Here is a 23539-nt window from a genome sequence, read left to right as displayed (position 1 = left end):
AATATAGATAAAAAAATATAAATTCCTAATTTTAATATACATAACACTAAAATTCCCACCTCTCACCATCTTTGATACATAAGGTAAGCTTTAATCTCTTTCTAAACCGGTATGTACTACAAGAAGAAAGTACAGTCAAGTGAGAAAAAAAAAATCTCATTGCTCAAATAAGCAAGATATGTATATTCATATATTCACAAAGAAATTCAGCAATGTTTTTAAAATGAGAGAGTTTTGGAAATTTTCCAGCTTTCTTCTGGCAGTATCAGTAGGGGATATTTCAAGCTGCTGTTTCTTCATCACAAATGCAGTGTCACTATTAAGCTGCACCCAAGAAGACAACTGAACTGATGGGTCTTGCTTGGTTCACTCTATGATGATCAGATCATAGGAATGTAAACAATTCTTACACATAATGATAACTTAAGGCAAATTTCCAGAAAATAAATCAACCATGCACTTTACTGCGTTATCAGCTTAACTAGTATCAAGAAAACTTGTCTTGTGGACTGAAATCAACACATTAGATACAGCTTGCTAGTAACCATATCAGTTTCCTGATCAACACTACTTTGAGTTGACAGAATAACACTAACCAGTATGGAAAGCAGGGCACACACAGAAAGGCGCTTGCCAGTATTGGAAAGGAAGCACTCTGTGCTCGAATGAAGAAAAAAGAAAAGGAAAGAAAAGGAAGACAAGTCTTTTCATACATCCTTTCACTCACACATTGAAAGCGTGAAAAGGATATCCAAGCATCATTTGCCACATGCTCTGAAGAGCAACTTAAAAAAAATTTGTCATATTTTTTGTCACGTTCAAGAATTTTACAAGTGTGAGAGAAAAAGCTGAAATCGGACAGCGGTACACAACAGATGGGCTGAATTTCACTTTCTACCTCTAATAGGAATGACAACTTCCTTAAATGAAGACTTTCTGCTATGAAGTTCTTTTCAAAACCCAAAATACGTATCTTAGCAAGGCCCATGCGAGGTGAGATTATTGCTAGTGTCCCCCCACAGGACAGGGAACTGAACTACAGGTGTTCAAGATGAATTGTTGAATGTAACAACTAGCCTGAAAAGTCAGTCTGAGGAGCCTACAATCTGCCCCTTTTCTACTGGCATCCTCAGAGGAAGCTACCCAGGATCTTAAGCTACGGTGGAGAGTTGCTCACTGTTTCTGTCAATAGCTCCCAAGTATTTCCTTTTGCTTAGCCAAATGGAATGAATTGGGAGTAAAATGCAGTTAGAGGACAACTGTGAAAAAATTTTAGTCACCTGCCCATCATCACCTGGAAGTCTGTGGCCGAGTCCAGGAGAAACACAATGTAGAGTTTTCTCTCTAGGTATGTCTTCTTTGGGATAGAGTTAAAGTAATTTCAGGAACTGCCCTCCCCTGCTGTTACAGCATCCACAGCTACACTGTTTTAATGCCCTCATCAAGAGTTTGAGTTGGCTTCAGCACAAAGCCAGTTTTAAACTGTCAGCAGTGAATGTAACTTAGTTGTGAAGGCAGAAAACTCCAGCTAAAGAATAGTAATGAACAGCTGGTGGGTAGTAACTGCTAAAATTGCTATACCCACCCTTGAAGACTCAGGTGCTTTACTTTTTATTTCTGCATTTTTCTGCCTTACTGTCATATGACTTTCATTTTTACCACATATGAGACAGGCATCCTACAGAGATTATCAGATTTTTTTCTCTGTGTTGCTGGTTTGTCCTCGGTGCACAGTCCCTCCTGTACACTGAACGAAGCAGACAGAGGTCTGGAAAAAACAGAGTGTAATCTTGAACTAAATACTATGTTACAATACACACAAACAAGAGAAGTAAATTAATGCTGCATTAGGCTACCCTAGTCCCTGGGTGCTTATATTGGCTACATTTCAGGACAAAATCCTGTCATTTCTCCATCCACACTTGCTTTTCATGGCAGAAAACTTGGGCTTGTAGGTAAGAGGACTGCATTATTCCTTCTGCGTGGGAGTGCTAAGAGGTACACGGGAGCACAAAACATCATCTCTGGGCCACTGCAGAGAAGGACTAGTTCTCCACATGGCATTAGTCTTTTCTCCTTGCTCTACTCACGTAATTGAAACCAGACGTGTACTACTTTATGAAGGTCCCACCAGGGAAGAAGTAAACGCTTCAGAAAGCGGAATGAATGAATCAACTACAAAAAAATGCTGAACTAAAAAATGCCAGGTTTATTTCTTGCTGGTTGTCCTTCTGCTACTGTCCCCTACACCTGCCTCCAACAAGCCCTTGCCTCATTCTGCAACAATTCTCATGGGCTTTACTACTTTTGCAAGTTTTAAAATCTACCCCTTTCACTCTCCCCAGCCCATCATGACCCAGATTTTACTCCCTGCAAAAGTTTGTTTGTGTACTCCCCCAACATTCACCATGATTCCTCACAACTGGCAGTAAACAACAGAAGGAGGAATGCCCTGCAAGCAGATGCCCATTGTATTTTTTCATATAATTTAATCACAGGCCTTTTGTGTCTTGAAAAATCCACATTAATAACACATCTGTAGAGTCATAGAAGTACATTTAAAGTACAAATTCACTTTTATTTGCATACTACCCTGGAGAACCAAAAGACCAGAGGCAACAGAATGAGGAAGAATGAAATGTTGTTTGCAGTTCATTCCATCTTTGTCTTTCCAAAAGGCTAAAATTATTCTTCTCTCAAACAGGAGATTTGTTTGTGTCTCGACTTGTGAGCTTCCTATTTATGGATTTTCCTAAGTTTTGTCATTTGCTTTACTTGCAGTGTCTGACTGTGGAAGCTGCAATATGCTTCCTCTGTGAAGAAATTGCAAGAATTTTTAAATATTATGAACACGTGGGGGATCCCTACAACATGGGGGATCTACATGGTGGTGAACTACACTATATAAGCTTGTCACCTCCTTGTATGGGGGGAGGTCCTGAGGAAATCATCTTAAAAGTGCCAAAAGAATATCTACTGATGATGTCCGGAAACAAAAGATCCTCTAATGAACTGAGAGAACTGACAAATACTGAATGGAAGTACAAGTCTTCATGCAGTAGGTGATTCCAGCAGCTGAGGTGTTAAGAAACCCACCAAGTATCATGGGACTGAAGATAACATTGCAGCGATGGCAGAAGTGAGCAATGGAGGAGTGGGAATGACTTGTGTTCACAAGCCCTGTTCCCTGTTAGTAGTGTACTTATTCATATAGAGCTTATTTTATGTATTCCCTGTTACCTTCATTCATTTTAACCTGCTGGCTGTAAACAAATTTGTCATGAAAGGTATAAACAAAAAAAAGAATTCACAAAAAGTCTTTGTGAAGCCCCTGTAATCTGACTACTGGACTAGTCATCACATTCCCATTCTCAACATAAAGGCACTGCACTATTTGTTATTAGTAGATAACATGAGAAAGAGAGGAAAACAACAACAACAACACAGGAAAAGAAAAAGAGAGAGAGACAACACAGAATGGAGTTGGGAAAATGAACAAAAGGTAGAAGAGACATGGTGGTGCTGGAGGAAAAAGAGAAGGGACAATGTCATGACAGAGCAATGAGACTCAATTCAACAACAGACTCCTTTATAAAGGAAGGTACATATGTTTTCTCTTGCCTCACCACTTTTCTTATTATGATAAGGTGAGGCTTTTGAGTAAGTTTGAATGGTGTTGTGGCAGTGATTATCAGCACAGTCTCATGTGTACTTTTAGCCAAATGGTCTTAAGAAGTTCCCAAGTCTATTTTTTCAACTCAATGGGAATTTTAATTGACTATTAAAATACAGTATTACACAATAAAGACATTACTGAACTGCTGCAGAAATACCAGCAAATGTGCCATCGACAGAAAAGGGATTATCTTCTGTGGGTTTATCAGAACTGCTACAACAGTTTATATAGCCTGGAGCAGCAGTAATTGAGGACTGAGAAGAGCTTTCCACATATGCTTTTCCCCCAAACATAAGCAAAGCAAAACAAAAATCCAATCATTAAAGCATTAACTTTACATGATTGGGCAGTTTCTCCCTTCTTACTGCATATGTGAGGATTTTTGTGTCCTTAGCTTCACAAGTTCACAGGGGTGGGCTGAATCCAAATTTCACCAGAGCCCTGTCTCATCTGATAATTCTACCCATAGCAGGTTCCTCTGAACAACACTGAAGTGGAAACATGCCTCATCATTCCCCGTGAGCTCTCCCACGTGCACAGCAAAAGAAGATGTGAAAATGTACCAGGTGTAAATATCAGTGACAGTGTGTACCAAAATCAGCTTATGGGTGAAGCCGGTGAAGCTGGCCATGGCTCTGCTGTGCTCAGTGAGTGGTGAAGGTTACAATCAGAACCAGTGTAAGTTATAAACAGACAATTTGCATTTTGAAAAAATGCTGTGTTCTCAGGAATGTGCATACCACAAAAATCATAGTAATCACCTAAAATTTCATTTTTGGAAAAATGAAACCGCATTTTTCCATGCTGTGCTTGTACTGAATCCATGTAAAGAAGCAAGTGACCTTCCATTTAATCACAAGTTTGCTCATTAGACAGCTAACAGTTGAGAAGAAAGTGTGGCAGGCTGTCAGTGAGCAGCATAAAGACCATACACAGACAAAAAGCAGTATGAATATTATACCACTGCTGGTCTCAAAGGGCTTTATTAAAAACAAAAGCATATAAAGTAGTTCCTGAACAGGGTGATTTTTAATTATGTACTCTTGGGAAAGCTGTACAAGGCAGACTTGCTTGCCTCCCTTGTACTCTTGAGGGATCTGACAAGCTCTCAACAGTTTCCCTTTGGTCTAAAATGAGTTGCTGCTGAGTTTCTGGACTCTAGTTAAGTCTCAGTGGCAAATTATGTTTAGTTGGTTCTGAAACAAATGAAATTTTACTGACATCTTTTTTAGACTAAAATAAAACAATACCTAAAGGATTCAATGTGACATCTAGTTCTACTTTTATATTAGTGTAAATCTCTGAGCATACACAAACAGCACTGTATAACTAACAAATAGTACCCATTTAAACATGGGTACTGCAACATGCCTGACTGCCACGGGATTGGTGACCAGCCTGCAATGCTTTGCACTTCCGAAGAAGCCAAGTTACCTGTTTTCTTTGGCCTTTGTACAGTCCAAGGATTCTTGAGCCAGATCTAGAGCTGGGTACAACCCTGTAATGCCACATTTTATAACCCTCTGTCATCTACACGCTGTGTGGCGCATGTAACATAGGGAATGCATAACGAAGGCTGGGAGGAGGAAAATCTGTAATAACTGTGGTAGCTGAACAACATGGGGGAGAAAACTCCTACACCCTGTGAGAGAAACCCTCTGCAGTTAACCAAGCTAAACAATAGGAAGCACCAATGGAAAGGATGTGACTTAAATTTTGATCCTACCTCTGTGTCATTTCAGATTTTTTTCTGGGCTAGCAGGGGTGCTTCCTTCCCATTGGGATTTACAGGCTAACATCTGTAGCAAGATCAATTATTTATCACAAAACATAAGCAATGGAAAAAGAGCAGAGCCTTCCTCTACTATCCCTGTCTTATTTCACAGCTTTATATATAGTGTCAGACAAAAAACATGCACCAGACAGGCAGGACTCTTTCTCTGATGATTCCACTTGGAAAGAGGCAAACCAGGCTCCAGTGTCTACTTGGCAGAAGATGGTATAAAGCACTTCAACAGGGAGGCCTGGCACTCTTCAGTTTATGTTACCGAAATCTCTGTGCCAAGAGGTCTCCGCATGAGACAGCCTGTAACTGGACAGCTTCTACTGAAATCAGGTCAGCTCCGTTCTCAGGCACCAGCTGAGGATCTGTCCTCCCAATTATTTATGTTTGCTGTGATACGGTAATGATATGGTACATTCCCCAACCATCCCATTGCCTTACATTGATCTCTCAGATGTTGTGAAAGATGATGAAAGTAGCAAGATGAAAGAAAAAGGAAAAGTGCAAAACAAGCTCACATTAAATATTCATAACTGGTAGTAATTACAAATAGAAAATAGGAAATAAAGAAGTGGTGATTATGCAGGGTCCAAATCATCTATCTGCAACTGCCTCCAGGAATTTTTTCTCCATAGATTTCTGCTGCTGGAGTTGGAAAGTGAGCCAGTGTTTTTGGCCTGTGTCTGGAAAGTAAGCCAGTGTTTTTGGCCTGTGTCTTTGGTCACATTTTGCTACTTTGTTTATCTGATGCAAAAACATAGGCTAGGGTGAGTTGAAAGCAAAAGTAAGTCTCTACACCTTATTTTTGATCTCCACTAAAACCTATAATGAACCTCTGTCTTCAGTACAAAATGACATCTCTACTGTGCAGAACTTTATATTTCAACAGCTAAACATTGTGCCTGTCACTTCAGATATTAAGTATCTTCTTTTGTGGTTTCATAAAAGGAACTGACCCCTAATTTTATTAAGTTCTTATAGATTAAGGTTTTTAATATGATTTCTGCTTATTTTGATAACTCTGGTGATTCTGACTGGCCATTGTTAGGTCTGTTTACCAAAATCTTTTAAAAAACCCCATGATTAAGTGGTTCCTTTTCAAATACAAGATAAGACCAATCTAGGAGCTATATCTGAAGAATCTACATCTCTTTCATGTAAAAAGTGATGAAAATGCTGACTTTCTTGGCATTACTATTTTTTTCAACTATGTAAAATCACAAGTTTATTCCATTCTGTCTATGTTTCTATGATCTAAAAGCTGGTGTTGCTTAACCGATGTTAAATATCAATGTATATAGAAAAATCATGAAGTACATTCGTAGGATGTTCTGACAGGCAGAACTGCTGGATTTGAATCTCATACCAGTGCTAGAAAACAAGATGTTCTGTTAGATCAAGGCTGTAAAGTTTGTTGAACTGCAGTATTATTTTCCTGAGCTATAACAGTCATCTCAAATGACAGAAAATCACACAGATAATTCACCCTGTTACTACTTTACATCATTTTAAGGTCCCCATGAAGTAGTCTTTCCCTCTAATATGGAGCATCAGTCCACAGAAAAAAGCAATACTTCTACAGTGAACTTGTCGGTTTTTGCCATCTGAGTGCTCCACTCAGCTTTGGAGACCACAGTAGCCTTGTTAGGTTTCTAAGGCACCCTAATTACATACATCTGAGATTGCAGAATGCTTTAATTTAAGCCAGCACACAATCAAATGCTGTGCTTTCACAAATATTCAGAAACATCATCTGCCAGGATCAAGAGTAATTGAACTGATATCTACTGGGTTTTATCTGCAGCTTTGGCGCATAATTTTTCATTTTCTTTAGAAGGCTTTAACACAAAGAGAGAACATGCCTAGAGTCCCACAGAGGTGTTTTGACATTAGGCTTAATAAAGCATGAAGAACTCATTAATAAATAATGTTCTGCTGGTTAACAAGTAAAGCTGAATGCATTCACGAGACGCAGAAGTAGATCACATCATGCATGCAGCCAAATGACTTGTTAAAATGATTGCAATGGTCCCATTTCTTCAGTGTGTTTGGCACAGCCCAGCACAACATTGCAGAAATAAAAAACACTGCAGCATATATGCATGCATCTTCAATTATAATGTTACCTGTCAATTTTTATTTGCACTCAGTGAGATTGAGGGATTTGTAAACAAGCATTCATGACAGTGACAAAGAGCTATTTATATATTGTTAAGCTTTGCTGAGAGTGAACACTGCTGTCTGGAGTTTCAAAGGAAAAGACCTCTTGTATTCATCGAGCTATGCATCATCCCATTCCTGTGTCAAAGCTACAATCTTGATACATTTTACTACAGACACATTTGAGTTACAGCTTTCAAGGCTGTGTCAATATTTCCATATGTCCTTATTTTCCAAGGTTAAACATTCTGGCGAGTTTTGAATCAAGGTCTGAGGAGAGCTTCTATTTGCTTGAGGTCAATTACACAACTCCCATCAGCTTCGGCTACAGTCAGATTTCATGCGGAATCTGGAGTAGGATTGTGGCAACATTAGGGTCTGGATTCACCCTCCATCACGACGACTTTCTCAGTTAAGTGACTAAGCTGGGAGCTGAAGTCACCCTAAAGTCTCCCTATAAGCAGTGCCAAGAGATAAACATTTCCAGAATGTGATTCAGATCTGGGCTTCTTATTACAGAATCAGCTTAAAATGAGCAAGTTCTCAATTTAGAGAGTTCTGCTACATGCTTATGATTCTAGGCAGGAAAACTTCTCAGTCCCTCCAATGAGGCCAAGGAACAGATTGTACAATTCAAGTTTGGGCCCGTGAGATCCATGCAATTTGTGAGGGGAAAAAAATAAAGGAAAATGTTTCCTTATCTTATTTTTAGTTTATCTTTGAGATATAGTCATATTCTAAATAAAGGAGTCATGATATTCAGAAACGGGGACAAAGAATCCAAATGCATGTCTCCAAGTCTCCAGCACAGTTTCTGTAACTACAGAAATGCTACAGTCTTCTGTGTTAGTTCACTGTCGTTTGTAGGTAGTGCAAATATCTTGGAATGAATATTGAAAAAAGAAAAATTCATAACATTTATTTACTGAAAACCTAACTTCCAGCATATTCAGAGTGCTTATAAAAATTAGATTATTTTTCACACCTGACTGAGCTGCCAGGTTCCAAGAGTTACTGAGAATAAGAGGATTGGATGAAGCTATAATAACTTCTGAAAACGACTTAAAAACTCTGATGTATTTGATGAAAAGAGTAGCTACTTAGATGGGGCAATCCTTCCAGTTGTTTGGGGATTTTTTAAAGAGAAGATATGAAGAAAATAAACTTCAGATCCATGCCATTTTTAGAATATGAAACTGAAAAGTACCAAACCATTTAATCTGAGTCACAAATGGGGTGATATTCATGTGACATTTTGAATTTTGCAAAACAGGACAAAAGTAGAAAGGCTTTTTTTTCTAAACATCCACATATTTAAGCTGCCCAGGGATCTGAAATATTAAAGAAGCATCTGTGATATGGAACAGTAAGTATAAGTTGATACATTTATTTTCCATTATTTTCTTCCATCTACCATTGAACATCATTTCTATCCATGATAACACAAGAATACAAATGCATGAGCAGAAGTAATTGAAAACTCAAGTATTTTAGTGAGTACACTTTCTATATATTATCCTATGACTTCACAGTCCCTGCTGGTTTGCTGTTGGAAAGCAGATTTGGTGTCAGTCACCTCTCAAAATGAGATGTAAATTTTAGAATTCAGTTTCTATTCCCTTTTCTTCCCAATTAAAGCCCAAGTACTCAAACCAGGAAAATCTTGCTCATGTTCTTAGGTGAGAATCTCAAGATTACTGAGAAATTTTCAGTGTCCAATCAATGCAGAACACAAGTTTTTGGAGGTACCTGTCTTGTGAGATCTGAACTGCCAGCAGAATGAGAGTTAGCTGAATACACAGCATAGCTAATACAGCAATGCTTCTGGGTTGTGTGATCACAGGATTTGAAGTGACAAACTTTCTTGCAAGCTAAGATGGTTGTGAATCCTCAAATGGTAGGTTTTTGTATTCAGATTCTTCTTGTACTATACTTCAGCTATTTACATCCTTCTAGGACCATGCCAATAATCCAGAAATATATATAAGGACATTGACTTTTGTTCTTAAGGACGTAAATTAGGAATAAGTTAGTGTTACACAACATTGGGCAGCAAAATTATAACAAAGTTCTATCCATTGTAGGAATTTGCATAGTTTTAGAATGCTTATATCCACAAGATGTTAAAAAAGCAAATATTCAAGCTTTGTTTATGGTAAGCTTTATGACTGCATGAGGGTGCAGCTGACATTTTCAAACAAGCTGTAACAGATATTCACGTAGCAATATGTATATATTACCATGTGATGGAATCACACAAATACATACAGCTGTAAAACAAAGTGTATTGCGGAAAGAAAATACTATTGTCACCTCATGTTGACACACATTAATCTGCAAGGAGAAAAAAATCAGCAAATAGTATTTACGCTACAAAATAGTAAAGTTAGTACATCAAAAACTGTAAGGAAAAGAAAGTAAAGCTGTTAAGGCAGGGATCAGTTTGTCAAACCCCAATAACTTTCTTGATCTCCATTAAGATACCAATATATTAATAAAGGAGGGAAAATGCCACCCTCTATCAGAACAAGGAGGAAGGACAGAGCAAACTTTAGTATACACGACTTGCAATTGGGTTTGTAATTCTCTTTTAGGGAAGGAAGGAGGATTTAAGCTTCCAAGTAACCATTAAAATATAGAAAAAAATACCAACCAAATCAACAAGCATAAATTCCCCAAGGAACCTGGTATTTTTATGGTAGCATTTCCTGTGAGTCTCCTAGCAGATCAAAGCATGTCAGCTCTCATTACATCCCCTTGAGAGCAAAATGCTCTGCAGCTTCTGATTTGCAAAGGCTCCAGGAGGCAGAGGCTGATCAGGAAAGGGTTTTGGGGTGTTCACTTGCCCATCTCTGCTGGTATTTCCCAAAGTGACAGGGCATTTTTGGGAGGGACAGCACCGCTAGACCCTGAAGTGGATTGGTTGGCTGTTCATTCCTCAGGGAAGCTGGGTTACACAAATGGTCAAGGAAAAGAAATTCCCAGATTTTTAAAGGAGTCCCCTGTGCCCTTTTAGCTGGTCAGACTGCAGCCAGGATTTATGATTATATCTTATGATTCGAGCGCTGAAACAGGAGAAATTCTGCATTGTTTCCAGGCCTTCTCTAACAAGTTCTGTATTTTAAATACCCCTCTAGGAATATACACACAATTTAGAAAAACAAATCCTTTATTCATGATGGCAGTAAGTACAGCATGGCTGTACATATACCAATTAAATAGTACTTTTGCATTTTTAATTTTATTCCTCCCAATAACTACATGTTCCTACAAGTGCCTCACAAGTAGGCACTGAGTTTTCTACACAGCCTTTAATGGAGAACATTTTAAAGAGTTTTCATAAAGTGAATGAAGTTGGGATAAACAGCACAGCCGTTGAGCCAGTAAGAGACTGCAAGGAAGGACTTACCAGGAGGAAAACATTCTAGGAATGTATTTTCCTCATGAGGCCCAAAGATTAACCAATTAAGATTAGTACTCCAGTTCACATATCCAAAATGTATACAGAAAATAAAAAGGGTGACTTGAGTACTGTATGAATAGATCCTTGCTTTTGAGACAGGAATTTCTGACAAGTTATCTACCAAAAATCAAAACTATGCAATCACCAGAAGAAAAACAAAAAGCTGAAGAGCTGCATTGTCATTTTACTCTTGTTTATTCCTTAACGTGATCTGGAGAAAACAAAAGAGAACTATTTATTTACTTGGGTCATGTGTTGACCTCAGAAAATCCAGGGCAATAAGCTGCAGGTGATGGCTTACATCCACAAAAATCCTCATGAGTGAGGCCCCAGGAAGTCTTTTTTCTGTTCCCTCTTGGGGAAACTGAGTAAAGCAAAGATAATGCTACCAGGGAAAAGATTTGAGATTTTGACAGTAAATACCAACAGTTTTACAGTTATTTCTGCTCCATAAAGATGCTTGTAACTTTTCATCAGTGTTTGGCGTCAGGCTCAAAGACCTGTTCCATCGTGAAACTGGACTCCCAGCTTCCCCAAGAATATTGTGTGTGGCTTCTCCAACTGTGTGCTTTCATGGGACATTATTTGCTCACAGCTTTCACATGTGCTTTTACCTCTACTCACCAGTTATTTATTCCTATAGGAACTGTTGTATGCTGAAACTTCACAGATGAAGGATGGTAGTATGATATCCCAGAGATAAATTGGGATACTTGTCTTTAAATTTTACCCCACCAAGAGGAGAAATATTAATTTTAGCAGACATACAGAACTTCAGGAAGTCAAATTCTTTATTGAAAGACCTTTTCAATGTGTATAGACCCTAAAACTCACTGCATAACCAGAAGAGAAGCATTATGCCTCTCTCAGGAACCCTCTTTGCTTGGAAGGTTTCAGATTGTTTCTTGTAGAATCTGTCCATTTCTAGAAAATGAAAAAGTAATCACAGATATCAAGAAATTCAAACAGGATGTACCTTTGACAACAAGATTAGTGCTTTCCATCCTAATGCCTAAGACAGCCTAAGAGACGCTGCACTGCAGAAACACTGTTCTCTTATTGTGAAGGGTGAAACATCCCTGGATACAGTGAGTTTTACCAATCCCTTAAAAAGTAAGCAGAGATCTTTATGGCTAGGCCTTTTTCCTGGAGGCATGTAAGAATTTTCTAGATTTTGTTGGTTTTTCTGCCTCATTTTCTATGCATGGTGAAAAGCTAGCAAGGACTGAAAAAAAAATGCTTTGCAGATGCTTTTAATTGGGCTGGAAAGAGTTCTTGGTTCTTTCTCTGGGGCCACAGCTGAGCGACGTGCTTATTCCTGTCTTTTTCCAAGGACGTGAACAGCCTCATTGCAAATCAATGCTTAAGGCGTACACCTAGGAATCTTGCTCAACTGGCTGTTTGGATCATTTCTGTCTTTCAACCAATATTGTCTGGATCTCACCCAAATTCAATTGCAGCCAGATGCTCTTCTCCAGGAGCCACTTTCCTCTAGGCAGTGCAACATCTTTGTGATGGCTCTGGTTACATCTGTGGAAAATGAGATATACACTTGGGTGTCATCTGCAAAGCCTGTAGCAGCTTAGCCCCTCTCTGAAGAGTTTTCTGGAAGTATTGGAAAAGGATGTAGGGAAAGGATTTACAACCCTATGGTCAGACTGCAGGTGCAGGATATTGGAAAAAAAAATGATGTTACCAGTTGTTTTGGGGTCCTATTGAAACCAGGTCTTGTGTTTGCAAGGTATACAAGATTGTGATATATTCACTTAGCATTTAAAGGAGGAAGAAAGATAAATAAGTCCTCCACCTTGTCTGAAATTAAAAAGTCCTTGCAAATTAATACAGCCACACAAAACTGGATTATTAGTACTAGCAAATGGAAACATGGTGCACAATATAAAACTCTGCACAAAACAGATAGAATAAAGACTATCATTGCTTACTGCAATATGTTTTGGCCACTGTATATTTTACATTTAATTTTATGGTGCAGGAGATATTACTGAAGGAACAGCTTTACTTGATAATTTTCTTGTTTGGTAGAGCTGATATATTAAAAGGTTAATGTCCTAAATTTACATTTTTCTGGACTGATTATTTCTTATTCCAGTCTCTCCTTCCTCATTCTTAACCTTCTTAAATAGAAATGATATAAAATAGGACTTCTTTTTGACAGTTTTAGCCAGAAAACCTTACTTTCCCTGCTGATTTTCATGCTCTACAAGCTTTGCCATCATAAACCACTTTGCATGTATTAAGAAGTATTATATTAGATGAGGCAATTTAAGTGTATCCCATTTCACTTGGTGAAACTAAGGAGCTTTGCATTATAACTAAGTTGAGCTCATGAGAATATGTTTAAAGCATGTGTTACCTGAAACTGAAGTTAGCTAGTCATTCAATACTGCAACCTGTGGGTTTGCAAAACGATGGCAGGAGTCCTGCTGTGAGTGAGATAGGAAAATTATTATAATCTGCATTTCTAAATTGAATGAGTATTTTGCTCAGTAGAGGCCTCTTGACTGCAAATAGTCTGAAATTACATCCTGCTGTTTAAAGTGCCTTTTTTTCCAAGTGAGTAAAAATGCCCACATTTTCATAAATCAAATATTTTTTAAATCTTACATGAATTAAATTATCGATAAAGTCATACATCCTTAGTACCTCTTGTAAAAGCTTTTTGGTATTCATATTTTTCATAGAAGGGACAAAATGCCTAGAATTCATGGGTTTATACTTTTAATTATTTAATTATTATATTGTTACAACTTATTGTCATATCTCTCTCATCAATTTATTGCTGAAAAAAATTCCATGTTTAAAAGTTTCTTATTTTGTACAGGAGAAAATTGCAATATAGGTATTTCATCAGAATCAGCATAGATGTGGTGCTCAACATACTTGTAAGGTAAACTCTTACATGAAGTTTCCAGAAATGACTACACAAACATGAGCAAAAGACTATGAACTAGCAAGAAGACACAGGGAACAAACTTTTGCCACAAGAGTAGCAGGGTAAACTTAACTTCTTTCATGTAAATTCTTTATCTCATTAAAGCTAGAAATTACACCAAAAAAAAAGAAATAAAAAGGCCTGGAGATTAGGATTAGATATCATAGTATGTTCTAACATGTAAGAGAAATAAATACTGTAAATAAATTGTGTTTTACTGTGTAAAACCAATAAATACTATAAATACATTGCATTGCATCCTGTCTAAGAGTCCAAAATGGAAGAGGAGGTGTCTCAGCTTATCTTCCTCATATTCTCTGTCCTTTAAGTAGTGATCAGTGAAAAGATTGACAACAAAAGAATATGTTAAAACAACTTGCATGGATGTCTGGGCTCCACAACTAGAGTCAGTGGAAGCCTCAGCTTTGCAACACTCGGCTGTGGAAATGCTTCTAAGTTAAATAGACCAGGACTAACTCTCTTGCCCAGAGTGTGGGTAACCCTGTCTCCATCCCAAAACAAGGTGGCTGTATTCTTAGTGGCTTCCTGGAAACTGTCCCTTCCCCATGCTGCTCCTTGAAATCTACTGTGTATTGAATGGGACTGTGGGCCAAAACCATGCTAGGGAACATGTGAATGGATGGGATGGATGAGCAGGAGACAGGGATCAAACTCATGCTTAAGCCTTGTTTTGCTGCTATAGATAAATGTATGCAGCTCTAGGTTTTCTGATAAGAAGTACTGGTTGAGAGGAAGATGTGGTTACTCTTGTGTGAAAGGTGGTTCTCAGGAGAACCAACAAGACAGGCAAAGGTGATGACAAGGGCATGAACGTATCTTAAACGCAACCTGCTTTTCTGCATCTTAAGGGACCTTATGTTTAGTTTCAGTCTTGCTGCTTTAGATTAGGATTCACAGCTCTGACCTACTTCTGAAATGGTGGACAGATCACTTCTGTTTTTCATCCTCACAAAATATATTTGACAGAAGACATTTTTCTTTCTGCATATTAAGTAAACCTCGTAGGACATGGAAGGGCAGAATTCAGTCTTTCCCATGTTAGGGGACTCTTCTCTCAACCTCTTGCAGGAAGTTATACCCTCCAGGATGTAGTCTGTATGCCATAGGTTTAGCATAAAATCTGCAGGATCAGTTTTAAATCTCAGGTTATGCCAAATGTTCCCAGGTCATAAGCCATCATATTATTTTTTTCTTCTTCAACAAATCCACAATGTTTCTTTTGATTTAATAAGCTAGGTACTCAATTCAGTATAGCCATCAATTCAGTATAGCCATCATTTATTCCCTTATATTCCCTTATATTAGGGAAATTTCTTACTTTTGTTACCTAAGCTCCTGCAGGCCTTGTGGATAAACCTCGCTGCATGCATTTGATAAAATCAGCCAGAAACAAAATTAATAATGGAAAATTTGTACAGGTGAAACTGCACTTGTTTTGCAGCCAGTCAGATAATTTAGCTTATTCTTTTTGATTTGCACTGTTTAAATGAACATATCCATTACCTGTCAAAGACAGTTTTTTCTCCAATCTATAAGTAAAGTTTGTAACATTTTTAGCACAAACTAAAAAATCCACAAAACTGAAGAGTAAAACAATTTTTTTTTTACATAATTTTCCATCCAAATTTTTATACTGGTATTAATGAATGTGCGCTTTAGTAACAACACTTTAAGCAAAATGAAAGATATATAGGATCCTTAACCTCATGAAGTTCTACTTGGACTTCCAAGTGCAAGTTGTGTCTAGGTCGGGGCAACCCCGGATATAAGTACAGACTGGGAGATGAACTCATTGAGAGCAGCCCTGCAGAGAAAGACTTGGGGGTTCTTATGGATGAAAAGCTGGAGATGAGAAAAGAGTGTGCACTTGCAGTCCAGAAGGCCAACCGTATCCTAGGCTGCATCACCCAATATCAATTTTACTTTCTTGGAAAATATTTAGGCATCACAGTGAGGGCACCTCACAGAACTGACAGCTCTCCTCCATACAGAAAAACACACAATCTTGCAACTCCTCTAAGCTTCCACTTTTGAATGAAGTCTGTATTTTTATATTCATATTCCTACTGAACTCTATTACAAAAATTCTCAGTAACTTCAATAGAACTGGGGTAAACCAAAACTGTATTTTTTTTTTCTCCTCTTCTCCTATCTGGACTAGACATTTGGTGCCAATGGGGAAACTGTCTTTTGATAAGGGATGATATTTTTGTCTTCTAATTATTTTATGCAGCGACTAGGCATTTAGAATGCAAACATAAATACCAGCTAGAGTAGCAGACAGAAGGAGATTGATTAGAAAGCTATTATTCAGATGATATCACTAGAATCCTTCCACAAAAATGAGAAAGCAGAACCCAATTCCTGTAGTTCTAATTACATCAAGTTTGAGCTCCATTTACTTTAGCCAATAAGTTTCCTGAAATTATTTTAATAGGTTGTGGGGATGTTTAAAAAGAAAAAGTAGTATTTGTAAAACTAATTATTTTTTTTTAAATGGCCATGAATTAAGACAACTTTGCCAGAGTAAAACTGAAAAGAACTTTTCTCCCTCTTTCCCCAAACCAAGATGGAGCATTAATCCTGAAGAATATCCTGCAAAAGACGAAAAACAGATGGCAATCATAGAATAAAATCAAGGTTACATGATTGTTCACTTTCTCTACTTCTCATAGCATTATCCACATCATTATAAACATAATTTTTTTTTATAATGTTATGATTAGTGCTAAAAATCCTGATGTATCTTCATGATCTTGCTACTTGCCTTGTCAGTTATGTGTCTGAGACATGACTTGATGTGCACATATGCCCACACACATTCCACCACCTTTCTGAGCATGTACTGTTTTCAGAATTATTTCTTCTACATTTTCGATCATGCCATAGAAAAATTATGTCAGTGAATTATCCTGATCAAGGTTGATTTCCTGAGGTGGTAAAATAGTGTCAGAATAATATCTATAGATTATATAATATTTTAAGAGAGATCAAAAGATAGAAAAAGAATTTTATTAAAATCTCACAGCTTCCAGAAAGTGAATAGCTGCCATTAGGAAGAAATTAATTTTTTTCTAACATGATATGTATGTTTTTGCCATTCCCCTCAAGTCGACATGCCATCTAGAACAACTAAACACACAGCTGAGCAAACACCTACCCCGTCATCCCCAAACAAGAACCATCTTGTGAATAAAGGTAAGCAGAACACTCTTTTCCCACTTTTACCTGTTGTAAGCCAGGTGAGGGTGATTGAAATGCACTAAATCCAAGTTTAGAAGAACTACCACAGAAATGTTTAATGGTAATCAAGCTCAGAACATGGGTAGATCTTTCTCTTGTTGGTCAGAGAGTCATTCAGAGGGCTTTAGGTTGTACCAGCTAACTAAGCATGTTTATCATGTGGCAGTTAAAAGCATGATCTCAACTCTGTATGTGATCTCAATTCACCATTTTATTCACTTGTGTCTCCATCTAAGCAAAAAATTGAAACATATTCTGCAGTGCTAAAGGTTAAACGGAACTTCAGGCTTTTAAGGAAGACACTAACCTTTGTGTCCTTATGCACGTCCAGAAAGTCCAGCACATCTATGTTTGATGAAGAACATTCCAGGAGAATTTAACTCATCTGTTCCGTTGTTCAGTCTCAGGAAGTCTTTAGTGTTTACTGAAAAGACCAGTCAGGGAATAAAGCATGTCCAGGTATGCAGATGGAAAAATCAGGCATCTCTGCTGAAATGGTGTACAACTTGCTGACCCTGTACAAAAAGAGAAGACACTTGCTACGTATTTTAAAAAGAACCCAACAAGCTAAACTAAACAACTGAAAAAACAAGCACTCCGTTGCCCTGTTTAAGAATGAAAATAATTTTTTTTCAGTAGGGGCCCAGAGGTAATACTTGTCAGCTCATGTTTTTTGAAGTACTGTCTCAGTATCTTGTAAACATTGGCAGCTTGGAATCTAGAGTGCAGGTTAGGGAGGAAGGGGAAGAGAAAGGAAAATTACAGCAAACGTTTCACAATACGAAGCCCCAGACAAAAGCCATTCCTGATGACAGAAAATTGCTAAATACACTTATTTTAAGTGGGTTAGAGACAAAAGAATGTTAGATCTTTACTGGTAAGAGGCAATATATTGCACGTGATACTGCTACTCTGCTACATTTTACCTTGATACTGGACAGAAATGTATTTTACAGCCATTTTGTAAATCACTGAAGAAACTACTTTTATATTGAGAATAATGCCAGATCCATCTGGAGAAAATGTTAAAAATATTTAGTGAGATTGTCTAACTGATCTTGCTTTTTCTTTCTTCTGTTTTTTTGTTGTTTGGTTGGCTTGGGTTTTGTTTTTTTGTTTGTTTGCTTTGTTTTTGTTTGGTTTTTTGTTATTGTTGTTGTTTTTTGTTTGTTTTTTGTTTTTGTTTTTCCAGTTATCTATGCCTCCATATTGAAGAAATGGGACACAGATACAAACGTGAATATGGTATTTAATTGCAAATTCCATACTACAGTTTCTAGCTTCAGGTATGAACATATCTACTTACTTTCAAAGTAAATCAAGCATCAAGGAATTTGCAATACAGATAAGCCCTCAAAATCATCAATGCCAATGTGACCTGCCAAAAGACATTATCTCCACAATTATTCTCTTAGCTGGCAAAAAATACTTTTGAGTAGAGGGTCAGAATTAAATCAAAAGGTTTCTACAAAAATATTACAAAGAATGACCAGTTTGAGCACCTTAGATTATGGCTGTAGTCTAAAAAGTGCAGTTGCCTTTGCACATGTGAAATTAAATTTTGCACCAATAAAGGAACAGAAATGTACAAGAATCTTGTAAAAGTCTAGGAAAACAGCAGTCGCCCTTTCTTTGCAATGAAGTGTTTATTTCACCACATAATTTCCCTCTACATTACATAAACCACTTACTTGGCTCAACAGCAGTTTACTTCTGTCTGCTGTTGCCTGTATGATACATGATTTAAAATGCTGTGTATTGTGTTTTTCTATCACAAACACTTATTCATTAATAATTTATCAGATAAATGGTTTCTGATTGAGCAATTTAAAAAATATAGGCAAATCAATGGCAAAAGACACCAAGCAGCATATTATAATGATACAATAATTCGAGCTCATACATTAGACCGAATTGATAGTGTCCCAAAAGCCCTCTTTTGATAGCTCAGTTTCATAGAGTAAATGTTCAGCTGAAATAACTAATAAAACATGGGAATTACTGCTCTGAGAAATCATGCCAGTATCATGAACAGTATCTTTGAGAACTAATAGGTTGGCTATAGAAAGTAAACAAATAAACCAACCCTACAAAACATCTCTGTAAGCCTACAAGCTCTCCCTGGAGGAAGATTAATAGTCACATGAAGAAGACAATGAACTCATCTATCAGATGTGAATGGCACTTTGAAAATCATAAGGGTCTGATTCCTTTGATGTCAGTGATACTTAGAGATATAGATTGTAGCATTAGATCCAAACAGTGTTTGTTATCACTTGTATGTGTGACACAGACTATGAGGGAAGCAAATGTGATAAATCCCTTAAGAGAGAGCTCTCAAGGGACTCTTGATGTGTCACAAATAAGCTCTGCTCCGAGTTAAAGGATTTTCAGCTAAGTTGTTCACAAGGAAAATAAAATGTATTCTAAGGGCTTTGCTATGGCCATGATCACCAACTTTGAGGTTTTAGAGAAAAGAAGAGAGATTTGAAAACACTTTTGGAGAAAAGCTGCATATATACATTTCCCCTCTTTCCAACAGATGGATTACATGAATTAAATAACTTAAAATTTTCCAGAGCAGTACTCAACCTCCCTAAGAATAATGTTGTTAAAAGTTGTATAATTTTATAGGCATTCTGGCAGAATGAACTGGTTTACCATCAGGCTTGAGGAGACTAGTCAATAATGTGTTGACAATAAGTAGACTTATTTATAAAATGGATTCTGTTCAGGTTAAATGGACACATATATTCGGCCAAGAATAGATTGTTTTCAAACTTAGATAGAATTTCTCTTCTGTTATTTGATGAAGTCTCATACTGATAATAAACAATAAGTTTCAGGAATGACAGATCTACCAATAAAAGCTGCCATTCAACATGAAATATACGCTAATATCAATACATATAATTATATATAATGATCACGAATGCAATCAATTTATTTATTGTAAACAGTTTAAATGAATACATATGAAGTGAAAAATCAAATTAAATGGAGTAACATATTTTTTTTTCTTATGTGATTTCTAACTTAACTATTTCTATTTGTGGTAATGAGAACACTAGGGATTTTTGTTTAATGACTGTCCATTTTTAATGTACATTTATCCACTCTAACTAAGACTAGAGTCTTTGTCTAATGTATCCTTTCAGACTTCATGCCCAGGATCCAAGGAGTTCTCTATGCCCCACAAGAGGGCAAAAGGACCACTTTTCTTTCTTAAAGTAGGAATCCTTTCAACAGACTGATTGCTTTTTGTGTAAGAGTGCCAGTATTAGCATTAACACTATTAAGTAGTAAGTTGTGTAACCCTTTTTGCACAAAAAACACCTCCTAGATGCTTTTGTTCTAATAAGCTAAAGTTGTTTGAACACACACCAGACAGCTGTGGTCCTTATATAGTCCCACATGCCCTTATGAGGAGGGATCTCCTGCCTTTCTTCCATTCACTTAGTAAAGAGACAGGAGGAGAGGATTAAGCAATAAGAGCATAACTCATTGATGTAGCTGTATCATCACTCTTCATTAAGAGAGCAAACTCCCTACTCAGATGCTTGATGACTTAAAAGCATTTCAAAGTTCACAGAATTCCAAAGCAAAGGATATTGTATCGCATTAGAAAATATTCAAGACGAGTCACCTGCTCTGCATAAAGGTTTGAGCTGGTTCCCACTCCTGCCAAGGGCAAGGCAACTAAATACTGCATAGCTATCTGGCTGCTCCAGTGTCCACTATTGTGGACTTGAACAATTAAAAATCATAAGTCAAAGCACACCAAAAAGTAAGTCTTGATGGTTATGTTTGTTTCTTTTAAATAATGAACCTGAGCTGGTTTACCGGTTTCCTTCTCTGAATCTGTTAAATGTGGGAGTTTTTGTGTGATTCAAGAAAAAAAAGTTTATAAAATTTTATAAAAACAGGTGAAAAGACAAGAGTCTTTCATCCTGTAAAGGCAGAATTTAAAAAGAAATTTTCTTCTTTTTTTTTTTTAATTTTTAATTTATCTTTTTTTAGCTCAGAAAATAGCAAACAACTGAAGACTTGGAAATTTTAAGAATTGATCTGCTCTTTATTCACAGATGAAAGTTACTCTTCCTCAAATAATACACAAAGTCTGATCATGTGCACACACTTTGTCCTTTTCAATGAAAAATAAAATGAGTTTGATTAAACCATGACAGCTGAATCATACTTAACACTTCTACAGAACGAGACAGAAGGCATTAACTCTCAAAGTGTCAAGGCTACTCTGGAAGGTTCAAGTCACAGTTAGAATTGGTCCCTACAAAAATAACGAATTTGCTGTAATGCCAAGAAAAGAGATACAGAAAGCAATTATGTGACTGGGGACAAAGGAAAAAAAAAAGTAAAACAAGTCTCACTCACACAGATTTTCATTTCCAGGCTTCCCCTGGCTTCTCTCTGCAAATACCTGGTCCATCCTGTACACATTCACCCTTCTAGTATTTCTCTGAACTCCCTCTCACCCTAGTATGTCATTTCCCTGACAGCTTCCCTGCCAGCCCCAAGATTTCTTGATTTGAATTAGGTTTACCCTCTTTCTAAATTACGCCATGATCTTTAGCTCCTGGGTTGATCCCAATTCTCTGCTCCATAAAAATAATTTTCAGAATAACCTAAAATTTCTCAGCCTATGGCATCTCTCCAAACCTGACAATCAGACTGCCCCAACTTCTAAGAAGCCAGAGCTTCTAGTATTTATATCTCTGGGGTAAATCTTTCCGACAGATTGCCTTGGGGTAGCAGCATTGGGAAGCCCTGCAGCACAGTCCTGCAGAGCTGACTGCACGTAGTCCAGAAACTGTTGATGAAATCTGGGAGGAATTTCTATAGATTGCTTCTTCCACCTACCAGATATATATAAAATGCAATTACCCTCAGGGAAACAACCCTCCATTGTTACAAATTTTGACATGTCACATATTACCTACTCAGCTGGTATTCAAAATGTTTGAGAGATATGTGAAACCTTAACGTGTCATAATGAACACATGAACATATCATGTGTTCATCATCAGCTTTTCAGTTCCAAGTTAAACTCTGGCTGCAGGACAGAATGAACTTCAAACAGTTCAATGATTTGCCACCAAAAGCTGAATACTAGCAATCCGCACCTTAAAAAAGATACATTTTTCCTTTTGAACTATTTCAGTGTAATAAAACACGGCTTAGACTATTTGCATCAAGGTGTAATAGAGATTGGTAAACACACTGTGCTAGTGTGTCCACATTTCAAAATAAGCACAAACCTTCTCTTTTTCCTCTTTAACTGCCAGGCAAAAAGTGAGATCAGCATTCCACAGAGTAATTTTTTACTGTGGTGTAAACCCAGTGCAGTGTGTCTATTCTGAGAAATTTATAACAAAACAAAAAAATGATCAAACTAAAATTACATTAAAAAAGGTATGAAATGTGCACTAAATCTCTTGAGGCAGTAGTCTTAAATAACAAGGTTCTGTTGCAATAAATATTTAATAAGAAAAGCAAGAATAAAATAAGCATGAACAAGTACTTTCAAAGTACCCTTCAACAGGGTACAATACATAAAACATCATTTATACCTGAGTACTGTTCAAAGTACCACAAAAGCATATATATATACCTTTAATCCACCATATTTCCTATATACGCCATATAAGTATATACAATATACACTTTATGTCTGTTCTTGTGCACTAATTGTGTAACAACTATTCAGTGCAAATTGCTACCTGGGAAAATAACAGTTGCTTTACTGATGTAAATTCAGCACATTAGCACAACTGTACAGCCAGTTACAGCAGCTGAAACTCATGTTGCATGATCTACAGAAATGGGTCAGCTTTATGAGGAAATCACTAGTTCTTGTAGAAAATAAATAATGAACTTCCTCTTGGGGGGAGACCCCTTTGAAGACACAAGGCCAACGTGAATTTTCTTAGCAGGAAATGTGTTTTCTATGAGTCAGAGAGAGGAACAGCCAGTGGCCCAGCATCCCTGCCTCGGTGTGGAGAGATGCCTTTTAGCACACGAGACACAGTGCAAAAGTGTACAAGGAGTGGATGGAGCTATGACAGCATTCATGTCACAGCTCTGGTAGTGGGGATACACCATGCTCACTGGGAAGGGAAGGCTGTAACACATAGTGACCCTTGGCAGCTTTGTGTGACAGCGAGAAGACGAGGAGGGCCAGTGGGACTCACATATGCTCATCAGCACATTACAAACTGACAA

General features: G+C 37.3%; 1 protein-coding gene across 1 annotated transcript in view; it reads right to left on the bottom strand.

The window, feature by feature from the left end:
* HS3ST5 (heparan sulfate-glucosamine 3-sulfotransferase 5) overlaps window positions 1–23539 on the bottom strand; it is a 181095-nt gene that overhangs the window by 71400 nt on the left and 86156 nt on the right. Inside the window, exon 2 of the mRNA XM_018078392.2 lies at window positions 17607–17814. The gene's annotated coding sequence lies outside the window, so the exon portion shown is untranslated. The remainder of the gene's footprint in view (window positions 1–17606; window positions 17815–23539) is intronic.

This window comes from Manacus vitellinus, unplaced genomic scaffold (assembly GCF_001715985.3).
Source record: "Manacus vitellinus isolate BGI_N305 unplaced genomic scaffold, ASM171598v3 scaffold_4_pilon, whole genome shotgun sequence".
Classification (NCBI taxonomy): domain Eukaryota; kingdom Metazoa; phylum Chordata; class Aves; order Passeriformes; family Pipridae; genus Manacus; species Manacus vitellinus.
Note: the sequence above shows the minus strand (reverse complement) of the source record. Positions and strands in the feature narration are given on the sequence as shown.